General features: G+C 60.3%; 1 long non-coding RNA gene across 2 annotated transcripts; it reads left to right on the top strand.

Moving 5' to 3' along the window:
- The first annotated feature begins 8,104 nt into the window (after window positions 1-8,104).
- On the top strand, window positions 8,105-11,858 carry LOC119113039 (uncharacterized). 2 transcript variants are annotated; one of them, XR_005095814.1, is made up of 4 exons: window positions 8,105-8,316; window positions 8,466-8,600; window positions 9,302-9,325; window positions 10,371-11,858. It is a non-coding gene; the product is annotated as an uncharacterized LOC119113039 (long non-coding RNA). The 2 variants fall into 2 exon arrangements; XR_005095815.1 differs by lacking the exon at window positions 9,302-9,325.
- The last annotated feature ends 397 nt before the right edge of the window (window positions 11,859-12,255 follow it).

Genomic DNA, 12,255 nt, shown 5'->3' with positions numbered 1-12,255 from the left:
CCCCTCGCTGTTGCGGTCTGTCCTGTATGGGATCTCCAGGCTGTCCTGCTTTCTTTCCTCTCATGCCAGCGCTCTCCTGGCCTCGTGTTCGGCTCCGCCGCTCTTGATTTTTTTTCAGTCTCTCGTGTGAAATCTGCTGTCGCGTCCCTAGTCCGGGTTACGTAGAGTCTCCAGTTCGAGTTCAGCTACTGTGTCCCCAGTCGGTTATAACGAGCTGCCGAGTCTCCAGTCCGGCTTCCGCTACCGCATCTTCAGTCCCGGTCCTGCCGTCGCATCCCAAGACCCTTCTGCTTCCTCTCATCCGCGGCGCCGCCCCTCTGGCCGGGGCCGGTGGCGGGGCGGTGCCTCCCGGCCGCCCGGGCCGGCCGCTCGTGCTGGATCGATACGGTGGGGAGCGAGGCGGCGGCTGGCGCTATGCATCGATCGTCGCCGGTCGGTCGGCGCCGGCCGCGCCGCCGCGCCGCACAAGCCGCCCGACGTCGGCCCGACCCGCCGGCGGTCGTCGTTCGCGCCGCGCGGAGCTGCGGTGAACCCCGCGTCTGCAGGAGCCGGCGTCGCTTCCGTAAGTCGAGCGGGCCGTCGTCCACGCGGCGGCCCGCTGCTGCGCTGGGTGGCCAGACGGCGGCGGGATGGGGCGGCTCGCGAGGGAGCGAGGTGCTGCGCTCCGGCGGCTGTCGGCGGCCTGCGGTGCCCCACTGATAGCTCGCCACTCGGTCCTCATGTCACCAGTGAAGGGCTGTTTTGAAGCTGGTTAGCGAGTCACGGCTAATTTGTCCGTGGGCTTTGGCGTCTGTCAACGGCTTCACGAGGGACAGTTTTCCGCGATAGTGCTGATATGCATGTTCCTGATCGACGCAGGGTTCACTAAAAAATGCTGCACTTGGCAAACATTTGGTCATTTGGCCTGGAGCGCGGTGAAAGATGTTTCGATCCAATGTGTGTTTCATGTAGATGGGATACACCTCGGACGTTCCGGGCCATTGCAGCGCATCGCGGGGTTGAGCCGTGTACTCCCGTGCTTCGCTTGCTAAGTTCGCTTCAGTTCCTGCCTTGTCGTGCCGGACCCAGGGCACTGCCTCAGGCTCACCGGCAGCGAGCATCGTGCGCGGTGAGCCAAACATCGGGAGATCCCACGGCGGGCGGCGCGTGACGCGAGAGGAGCGGCTGATGCAAGTGCGCGTCACGGCGGTGGGTATCGGCCCTGAGCTCAGACACGAGCCGGTGCCGCTATCTTTCCGCAACACTCGCTGGGTGCGTCATCAGCTGGCGCGCGGCGAGCACGATCAACTGGCGCGCGCTTGGCGCATCACCTGGCGCGGTGAGCGCGCCATCAGCGGCGAACGCATCAGCTGGCGCGGGGCGCGCACGATCAACTGGCGCGCGCTTGGCGCATCAGCTGGCGCGGTGAGCGCGCAATCAGCGGCGAGCGCATCAGCTGACGCGCGGCGGGCCCGGCCGAGCTGACCGACAGCGACGAGAGACGCGTGGCCGTGGATCGATGACATCGATCCCCGGGCGGGGCGGGAAGCCACGCTAAGCGCGGCGACGATGGCCGCTCGGGCCGCGGTTAGAGTAGTCGGCCTCCGCACTTGGTGGCTATGAGGCGCAGAGGCGGGTTGTTGTCTCCATCCAGGGAGCAGCCGAGCACCGGCAGGCTCACGTATGACATCGAAGGAGCTATGGGACTGAACCTCCGCTGACGGAGCGACCTCCGTGGTTTGGCGGCAGGCAGCACCGGTGAACCGCGCTGGAGGCCATCACCGCGCTTTGGAGGCACCTCCAGTATTGATCCCGGCGTCAGCTGGCGGTTGATTATGTTACGGTCATATGCGACGGCCGCCAGCGTCCATGATCCTGGAAGAGCCTCGCCATCCGGAAGAGTTCGTGCGGGCAAATCAGGTGCCGGCGTTCACGCACATGCTCGGTGTGCAACCGGCGCAGAACAGCGGCACGCCCCATGCACTGGACTGATTACATCACCACGGCCGAGGATCGCTGCGCACGTCTCTGCGTTTGTCACGCCTTTGAGCATGTCGTCATCAGGCTCAGAGCCCATCCAGTTTCTTGATCAGAATAGACCCTCGCGAGCTTTGGAAAGTACAGTCATGGTGATGGCATCTGGATTCGGCGCACCAACCATCGGAAAAACATCGCTTTCAAATATTTCGCAGGTGCATGCACGACCTTTCATGACCTAGGCTTATGCCAAGCAAAAATTGCGGGTTAGGATAAAACGCCGACTTAGTCGCCCCGTGACATCCAGACTTCGCTCTGCTAAAAATAAAGGACTTCGGCTCGATCGATCATATCGGTGGAGATGATCAAGTAATCATGAGCAAACATGCACCCTGTGCACGAGCTCCTGTGTCAATCCTTCTCTCTCTAAAAAAAACTACTGTCTACGTAAAATGCATGCATACTACCTGCGCCGTTCCGAATAGCTGTATCATTGCAGCCTATTCCGCGACGCGCGATAGTTTTCTTGGTCATTGGAAGATTAAAGGCTTGTCTGATAAATCAAGAACAGGCAGACAAGCGAGCCAAGCGGCTGAAATGCTACTGATGACTTGGCCGAGGCGCCAGCTCCGGTCCATTTACTGCTGTCCATCCAACCCAAATAGCGTGCTCCGATTCGTTGGTGACCGGCGTACAGTGACGCCAGGGATTCAGACCCCGGAGCTCTCGGAGACACTGGCTCTCTCTCTCTCTCTCTCTCATCTCCTCTCTCCTCTCCTCTCTCTCTCCTCTTCTCTCTCTCCTCTCTCTCATCTCTCTCTCTCTCTCTCTCTCATCTTCTCTCTCTCTCTCTCTCCCTCTCTCTCTTCTCTCCCCCTCTCTTTCTCTTCCCCTTTCTCTCCCCCCCCTCCTCTCTCTCTCTCTCTCTCTCCCCCTCTCTCTTTCCTGCTCCCCCTTTTTGGACCTCTCCCTCTATCCCTCCCTCTCTCTCTCTCCCTCTCTCTCTCTGGCCCTCTCTCCCTCTTTCGCCATCTCCCACTCTTTCATATTCCATTTTTCCTTTTCCACCTCTCTCCAGCTCTCCCTCTCGTCAATTATCGGTGCTCTCCTGAGATTTCGGCGCTCTCTGAGTTACCATTAGTGATGGGACTATTGATCGGACCGGCCCGGCGGGAGTGGCAAGCTCTGACACGCCCCTCGTGACGCTCCTCTCTTCTGCTGACAGCATAAATCAGCCAATGGGTCCGTCACGACGGCCCGTCACCACGTCACGTCACCACGTCACGGGCGTCACCACGTCGCTGGGATTGGAGGGAAGGGGAGATCTGGATTAGGGGGGGGGGGGGGGCATATCAGAATCTTGTAGGGCGATCTGACCTGGTAACATTTTGAATGTAGCAGCCTAAACTTGTGTATTTTACGCGAGCAATTTGGGGACACAACTTCCATTCTGGGAAACAATCTTTTGGGGAGGGGCATATTCCCCAACCCCGCAGTAGTCGCACCCACGCAGCCTACGCGTAACCCACACATCGCTCATAAGCGACGGTTATATTGCGCATTCCCGCGGATGACGATGTGCGTGGGGCAAAATTATTGTCGAGTTTGATCCCGACAAGATCTCGAGCCGTGGGAGGAGCGATGCTTTACCAAGCAAAACCTCGAAATACTGCACATAAACGTGTAGCGTCTCCAAGGAGTGGCATTCACCTCACGATGCGACATATGTGGAAGATGTTTCAGAACTTTCGCCATCTTCTTTTTGCTATATAATTGGAACACTTGCCCATACATGCTGAGCATAACCCATGCAAACATGACCGACCATGATGAAACGCCATGGCTTGGCCGAGCCTCTATGGTAAGGTGAAAGCGCTCTATATAAAAAACCAGCATGATCGAGTGGAGTATATCCTGCCATCACGACGCCGAGGGCTGCTTTACAGTCACGGAGTTCGTATAATTAAGATAGCATGTGATAATCTCGAAAAGACTATAGCATTACTGGTATCATGCGATCCTCAAATTCTAAAATGCAGAGGTAAATATATGAAATATGTAGAGGCATTAAAGATGAATAATTCACATGCCTCGAGCATTCGGGAACGTCACACTATCAAGTGGATCTTTGATGTGGTGAGCCTGAGACCTCGCGCGCGCGCACGCAGTCCGTGTGACGTGCTCCATAACGCCGGCGCCGGGTCGGTACGCTGCGATGGAGCACCTCATCACCTAGGAGCGGCGCGCCACTGTCACCAGATGCTGCTATGATCGCCGTCACCCGACGCCCCCTTGACTGCTGTCACCCGATGCCGTCCTGAGCGCTGTCGCCCAACGCCGCCCTGACCGCTGTCGCCCGACGCCGCCCTGACCGCTGTCGCCCGACGCCGCCCTGACCGTTGTCGCCCGACGCCGCCCTGACCGCTGTCGCCCGACGCCGCCCTGACCGCTGTCGCCCGATGCCGCCCTGACCGCTGTCGCTCGACGCCGCCCTGACCGTTGTCGCCCGACGCCGCCCTGACCGCTGTCGCCCGACGCCGCCCTGACCGCTGTCGCCCGACGCTGCCCTGACCGCTGTCGCCCGACGCCGCCCTGACCGCTGTCGCCCGACGCCGCCCTGACCGCTGTCGCCCGACGCCGCCCTGATCGCTGTCGCTCGACGCCGGTCTGACCGTTGTCGCCCAACGCCGGTCTGACCGCTGTCGCTCGACGCCGCCCTGACCGTCGTCGCCCGACGCCGCCCTGACCGTCGTCGCCCGACGCCGCCCTGACTGCCGTCGCCGGACGCCGCTATAACCGCCGTCGCCTGATGCCGCCCTGACCGTCGTCGCCCTTGCAGCGCGGCCGGCGCGGCGATGACGGGCGCGGCCGATAGGACCGGCTGCATGTCACCGCTGTACGCCAGCGAGCTGCCGCCGAGCCGGCACCGCGCCACCGAGACGAGCAACGGCGCGGCGGCCGACAAACGCGCCAGGTGGGCACGAGAGCGGGCAGCTGGCCGGGGCTGGGGCATTGTGGGGAGGAAGCGAAGCATTGAGAACGTAGTGTGAGGGGAGCAGTCGTTAGCTTTTTCATGTGCGATAGATTTCCGACTGATGTGCTGTTTTGCTAATCATGCGTCTTTCATGCGTACACATTTGTGCGGTCCGAGTGAGTTCCGGGTCTACGGCGCCTTAGTGCGATTGAATGCTGGCATACATTGCGTGGGGCAAATATTGTCGCACGGAATGCCGCCCGGCACCGATGGCGGGATGCCAGCATTACCAGCACACGTGGCGCGCCAGCTCTAAAGACAGACCTGCTGCATGCTTGCATGCCTGCATGCATGCTTCTATCATGGCTGTGGGTAGCGGGGAAGCACCGAATCATGGGTCGCGGTGATTTGGCTTAAGCGAGCATCAGGTTCGAGATACGTGCGCTGCGTATCGCTCTCGGTCGTATTCTGTGCTCAGACTGTGCATGTCTCTGCGTCGTTGCTCGCCCCGTCGGCGCGTCGTGCGGCGCCGTCCGGCGTCAGCTCTGCACGTGCGGCATACGATCCTCGCCGTCGCACCGACCGGCGGCGCAGTCTGTCCGGCTCTGACCCTTCGCCGGCGGCGCAGTCTGTCCGGCTCTGACCCTTCGCCGGCGGCGCAGTCTGTCCGGCTCTGACCCTTCGCCGGCCGCGCAGCCTGTCCGGCTCTGACCCTTCGCCGGCGGCGCAGTCTGTCCGGCTCTGACCCTTCGCCGGGGGCGCAGTCTGTCCGGCTCTGACCCTTCGCCGGCGGCGCAGTCCGTCCGGCTCTGACCCTTCGCCGGCCGCGCAGGCGAGACAGCACCCCAGACGCCGGCCGCAAGCACAAGAAGGCCAAGAAGGACAAGCGGAACAAGTCGCACTCGCGCTCGCGCAAGAGCAAGAAGGAAAAACGACGGAAGCGGCGCAGAGAGCGCGGCTCGCGCTCGCAGGACTCCGATAGCGTCAGGTCAGCCGCCGCCACGCTTCGGCCCGCGGCGGGCACGCCCGGCCGGGCTTTGACCTGTGCCTCGGGCGTGTGCCTGGAGCGTGGCTCACTTGTGGTCTGGGCATGCCGGTCCGGGCGCACTTAAGAGCACGTGTAGTCTGCTGGCCAACATGGGGTAATATTCCAGCCGTGGGTGTTTGCTGTCAGTGCTGCTTGTCAAGGCGCTCGTCGGTGTTGCGCGGATCAATATCAATGATCATTAGCCAGGCCACGTGCCACAGGGGCCGCCGACTGTAAGGATGTTTGCACGGCTGGAACGGCGCCATTACAGCAGGCGATGTGCACCGGTCCGGTGCATCAGCGGAAATTATAGTTCGGCAATGCGGTCGTTCGGCGGCGCGCATTGAAAATGGGACCGATGCTCAGCGCAAACGCTCATGCAGTTCACCTGTAACGAGCTTATAACACGCGTGGAGGTACGAAGGAATGTAGTGGACGCGTGTTTCCTATCCTTAATGCAAGACCCCCCCCCCCCCAAAAAAAAAACCCGCTGGTTTGAGGCATCGTAGTGTTTGAAACGGGGATGTCATCCTGAACTGTCATGACAGGACATTGACGGAACATTGACGGGGCATTGACGGGACATTGACGGGACATGACGGGACATGACGGGATGTTGACGGAACATCGACGGGACGTTGACGGGACATGATGAAACATTGACGGGACATGGCGGGACATTGACGGGACATGACGGGACATTGACGGGACATGACGGATCGATTCTTCAGCTAGAGCTCGTTCTGTCCCTCACTTTTTCAGCTCTGTAGCGCCCAAGAAGAGAAAAAGGCGCAAACATCGCTCGGATCGCAGCTCTTCGCGAGACGTTCCGGTGCGTTCATGTTGTGAAACATCCCTGTCAATGCATATGTACCGTTCGTAACCATGATGTAAAATCGTTCCAATTTGGGTCATGTCCTTGGGCTCGCAACCCAACATTATTCCAAACCATCAAAACAGAAACCAAAGAAACAGACCGCCCTGTTCACATAGAGAATGCTAGATATCTCAGCGCCCTCTCGTCTAGTGGATCATATCATCCGTGTGCTTCCATGTGATGACACACTCTCTTCATGCGCGGTTGCTTCGCCGTTACCGCGGCGCCAGGCTCTGGATTGGCAGCAGATTCTGCTCCTCAGCCTGTGGCCGTCACTGCGTGTCAGGGTGCATGCCATGGCACTGATTCCGCTGCCCCGCTTCAGGCTGTGTCCGCCAAAAGGTCAACAGCGACCAATCGAAACGGTTCCGAGCACTCTCCTACGCCAAGCTTAAGCCCCAGGGAGCAGGGCGTCACTTCGCGAGGCAGCAATAGGCGCCCGAAGCCAGTCGCCCGCGAAGCGTCTCCGGGCGACAGCAGAAAATCCGCGTCACGGAGAAAGAGCTGTGAGGACCGCGTCGGCTCTCCCAAGGGAAATGACCTCGCGTGCGGCGAACAACGGAACGACCGGACGGTTGGCACTAAACCTCAACTGGAGACGAAGAGGCCTAAACCGCTACAGAACGGCTCCGACGCCGAGGGCAGTTCTGATCTGAAGAGGGGCTCCGACGTCTCCAAGTGGGCTCTGGGCGCGGTGCGGCGCCTCAGCGGCGGCCCTGCGGTGTCCGTCCGCGCCCACCGCCAGTCGTCGCCGTCGCCGGCCGGCTCGCCGCCCGGCCGGCCGGAGCCCGGCTCGCCAACCGAGCGCAGTCCAGTCGGCTCGGCGCTCGAGCTGCACGATCGACTGGTGGCGGCTCAGCAAGCGGCGATCCGTGGCCGGCCGGCCGGCGCTGCGCCCGCTCGCTCCCCGCTCTCCATCCAGATGCCGAGCCGGCCGCGCCTGCCGCGGCGCTCGGACCAGTTCGGCGAGGACGACTCGCCACCGCGACCGCCGCCGCCACCGCCGCCGCTGGCGCAGCGCGAACGGCCGACGCCGCCGCAGGCCGCCTCGCCCGGCGCCAGCAGCTCGTCGGGCAGCGCCGACGGGCCGCAGCAGTTGGCACTGGCGCGGCTGAAGGCGGCGCAGCCGGCGGCGGCGCGCGCCCGGCCGCGCCGCAGTCGCCTCAGCCCTCCCTCCAGCTACCGGCAGTCGCCGGCCCCGTCGCCGCCAGCCGCCGCCTCCGCCCGCGGCAGCCGCAGCCGCAGCAAGAGCCGCAGCCGTAGCCGCAGCAGGAGTCGGAGCCGGGACCGCAGCAAAAGCCCGAGCCGGAGCCGGAGCGCGACAAGGAGCCGAAGCCGGAGCCAGAGTCGCAGTCGGAGTCGAAGCTTAAGCAAGAGTCGCAGCAGGAGTAGAAGCAGGAGCCGCAGCTGGAGTCGCAGTGGCAGCAGGAGCCGCAGCCGCAGCCGGTCGTCGGGCAGCAGGAGGTCTGGTCGAAGTCGCAGGTAACTTCTACACGCTGGCATTATTTGAAAGGTGGGAGATATTTACTGATCGACTTGGGAAAAGGCATGTCGGACACAAACATCGGAGACTGTCACGGGTGATGGCGATCCTGGCGCTGTCCTACTGTACTCGCCGCCGGCTGTTGCAGCGGCTCGCGCTCCCGGTCGCGTTCGGCCAGCTACTCGTCGGCGACGTCAGACTCGTCGCGTCGCAGCCGACGCTCTCCGTCGATCCCGAGACGCCGCGGCTCGCCCTCCTTCCGAGACAGCCGCCGCATCACCAGGTGAGCGGGGGTGGCGGCGCGGGCGCAGCTCGCGGAGGCCGGTGCCCCGCGCCGCTCCGGCGCGGAGGCGGAGTCGCGGCCGACGCCGCTGTCGGTGTGATCGATTGGTACGTGCATGGCGGCCGGGCAGCGGCTGTGTCGATTGGTGATTATTGACGGCGATCCACGTGGAGGAGGTATGCCGTGAGTTAGTGGCTATATTCCAGTATGGGATAGAATGTCCAGTTATTCCACCGCACCTAAACTTTCGGGAAGCGGCCTGCGCCCTAATTTGACCTCATGCAAGTACTACTGAACGAGAGGTTATGAAGTGTTCTTTTCTTGGCTGTAATTTCAAAGCGAGTTGTATTAACTCAAGTGCAGACTTACTGTGCGCACGCGCCAACGAAATGCTAGGGCCTGCACGGAGACGAAAGGTCTTAAGCTCTAAAAACACAGGTTGCCTTTAAATTTGCATCGTCGTTGCACAACTTGCAGTCGCAGGACCCGCGCGTTCCGATCTCAAAGGTGACCCTATTTAAACAATCTCCGACTTCCTTTCCTGGCGATGGATGCTTGTTGGGTCCGTGGCCACTGTGGGTGCCGTTCGCCACCCCGACTGGCCGCCTCTGTTCTATTGGTCGGCATGAGCGCGTGAATTTGTTCGCCGTGACTTAGAGGCGTCTGGCAAGGTCCTGAACCCTCTGTTTATCACCTCCCAGCCGCTGTGCATAGGTTTGTCGTCGGTAAGTCAGAATCTCGCGGGGGACTCGTTGGGCCAGGTGCCACCACTGTCTCTGTTCGTCACGCTACGTTCCGTTTCGGCCTCAGTTCATTTTGTTTTGTATTCCTGCAGATGACATCGGTTTCCGGCCACGCGGAAGTTCGCGGGAGATGCATGCTCTGTCTGGTTTGTTTTCGGTTTCGTGCCGTTTCGTTTGGCTTTTCGTTTGTATGTGCACTCGTGGCGCAAGACAGTTGGTTTGCATCAGCGTCCTCGTCGTTTGACCATGCTAACATTTCTGGTAGCTTGTTGGGGATGTTTCGCGGTGGTGAGGGAAGCCTGTTGCAGTTGTTGTAAGTGATGATATTACAACTCTTCCGCAAGACGGCTTTTTAATTTGAGTGACAATCATCTTGATAACAATAGTTCACCCACACACCAGTTTGTGAATGTTATGCTGAGAAGTTTATTTGTGTTAAATGCGTTATAATTTCTAACATGCTGCTATTGACACTAATGCGGACCAGTCTCACATTAAATGTGGTAAGAGCGCCTACTCCCAAAATGAAGCTGTTGCGTTGGCTTTGTCCTCCAACTTATGCATATATCATACAAATTCTGGTATTTTGCATGTACTACGGAGAGTTTCCTGGAGGAGGTAGGTATATGTGAGACACCATTTCCGCACGCTACACCTAACAACGATTTCAGCCCTAGCAATGCCTAACTAACCCGTAAATGTTCGCCGTGTTTCTTTGTACATGAACCACCTGGGTTATCTCGTATCGATGTTCACAACGATCATCTCGCACACGGTCTACTCAAACCCTTCGTCACTCAGAAACCAGTGAACATTTTCCCTTGCGTATAGCTGACCTCGTCATTCAACGCTCTCGAAAATTCCAGTCGGTTCATGGGTGGCTAAATGTTTGAGACCTGGAGGCAGACAAACAGTTGGCGCAGCCGCGGTGCGACGCTGGTCGCGTTCGGCGGCTGGCGCAGTTTCTCTCCATGTGTCTGTCTGTCTGCGCGTCGGCGGCCGGCCGTTCATGCTGGCGCGCTTGCAGCGCCCGAAAGCGACCGATCCCGTACCAGAGGCCGGCGCCGCCACCCTCGTCGTCGGACAGCGAGAGCAGCGACAGTCGCAGCCGCACCCACACGCCGAGTCCGCTGCGCCGAGCGCGCGCCGCCCGTTCGCCCACGCCCGCTGGCCGACGGTAGGATGGACCCCGCCACCATCTGGGATCCGGTGCTGCCATCTGAGGGCTGGTGCTGTCGTCTGCAGGCGGCGCTCTGCGCCCGTGGACTGGTAGGATGGTGCTGCGGTCTGTGCTCTTGTGGTGCCCTCTGCGGCGGTGCTCTGAGCTGGCTAGCATGGTGCCGCCGCTGATATGGTGACTGGAGCTCATTCCGGCCGACGCCCGTATACCGTGCTGCCATCTCTTGTTACGACGGTCAACCCTAGTTCTATACTTTCGGGATCCGAGCTGTGGCGGCACGCCGGTGTACCGGATCCCCCCCCCCTCCCCCACAGGGAGGGATTGGTGGGTGAACACCCTAGCAGGCATGCTTTATTCCGACTGGTGACGTATTCCAACCTCGCCGCCCCACATTTCTAGATGTCTGCTGTCGCTGATGCAGAAAGGCTGCAGTTTGATTTTAAAACATCTGACGCTTAATTTGGAAAATTTCTGCTGGTCCGTCTGATCCACGGTTGTCAGCAAACCAAGTCACCAGAGATTAGATCGGATGGGCAGTCGTAACGAGGCCACCAAACAAATGCGATCGTGTCATACAACACCCCTGGCCTTGTCATTGCGAGCACGTAGCTTCAATGCGAGACCGCTCCTGTGTAAGAAACACCAAAGTGCAGAAACGGGCGAATTGACATAGAATGCTCAGTAGTATTAATGCCGGGAATTGCAGGTACCGCGTTTGGTACCGCTTACAACTCTAGTCCACATGTGATGTCCACGTAAGCGCTTCGAGGCATGACCGAGGAAGCTAGTCAATCATTGGTGAACTAATGGGTATTTTCATTGCCTTTTTCTCATGCACCTCCATATGTTAAACGTTAACTGCCTTAAGCGTAGGAGATCATACGACCCTGTCCCTATCCTTCCCTACATATGAATTCCGCTGATCTCCGTCTTACCCGCGGATCCTGTGCCAGCTGATCGTTTGCTGACGGCATTATCGGGCAAAATGTTGTAGTGATAATGTTGCCAGCCAGAACCGGCCTACGCCGAGAAGCACTATGCATTCTCGCTATTTATGCTATTTATTTGTATTTATTCATGTGACGATCCGTACCAGCTGCGGTTAGATGTCATCAGTGAGGGTACAGTCGTAGTTACAACTCGGCGACTGGCTGAGCCCCTCGTAGCCTCCATCCCCTCTCCGGCTATGCATAACCGGCCCAGGGGTGAAGGGGGCGACAGAGCCCTGAGGGTCTCTCAGAGGGGTTTGTCCCCTTGCTTACTAGCGCATGACCCCCATTGGCGTCAGTTTGGCCCCCGAAGCTGTTGTGTTCTGGAAATACACAGAGATCTGAGTGGTGCGTCTTACTGTTCAAACCCCCGGTGAGGGCGTTCCATATGGTTCACGCAGCGTGCCACTCCGCCTGGTGCGGCGCGCCCCACTACGTCTGGTGCGGCGCGCTCCAGTCCGTCTGGGGCGGCGCTCCTCACTCCGTCTGGTGCGGCGCGCCCCACTCCGTCTGGTGCGGCGCACCCCTGTCCGTCTGGTGCGACGCGCCCCAGTCCGTCTGGTGCGGCGCGCCCCACTCCGTCTGGTGTGGCGCGCCCCACTCCGTCTGGTGCGGCGCGCCCCACTCCGTCTGGTGCGGCGCGCCCCACTCCGTCTGGTGCGGCGCGCCCCTGTCCGTCTGGTGCGACGCGCCCCAGTCCGTCTGGGGCGGCGCGCCTCACTCCGTCTGGTGCGGCGCGCCCC

This window comes from Pollicipes pollicipes, unplaced genomic scaffold (assembly GCF_011947565.3).
Source record: "Pollicipes pollicipes isolate AB1234 unplaced genomic scaffold, Ppol_2.1 Scaffold_7261;HRSCAF=8764_pilon_pilon_pilon, whole genome shotgun sequence".
Lineage (NCBI taxonomy): Eukaryota > Metazoa > Arthropoda > Thecostraca > Pollicipedomorpha > Pollicipedidae > Pollicipes > Pollicipes pollicipes.
Note: the sequence above shows the minus strand (reverse complement) of the source record. Positions and strands in the feature narration are given on the sequence as shown.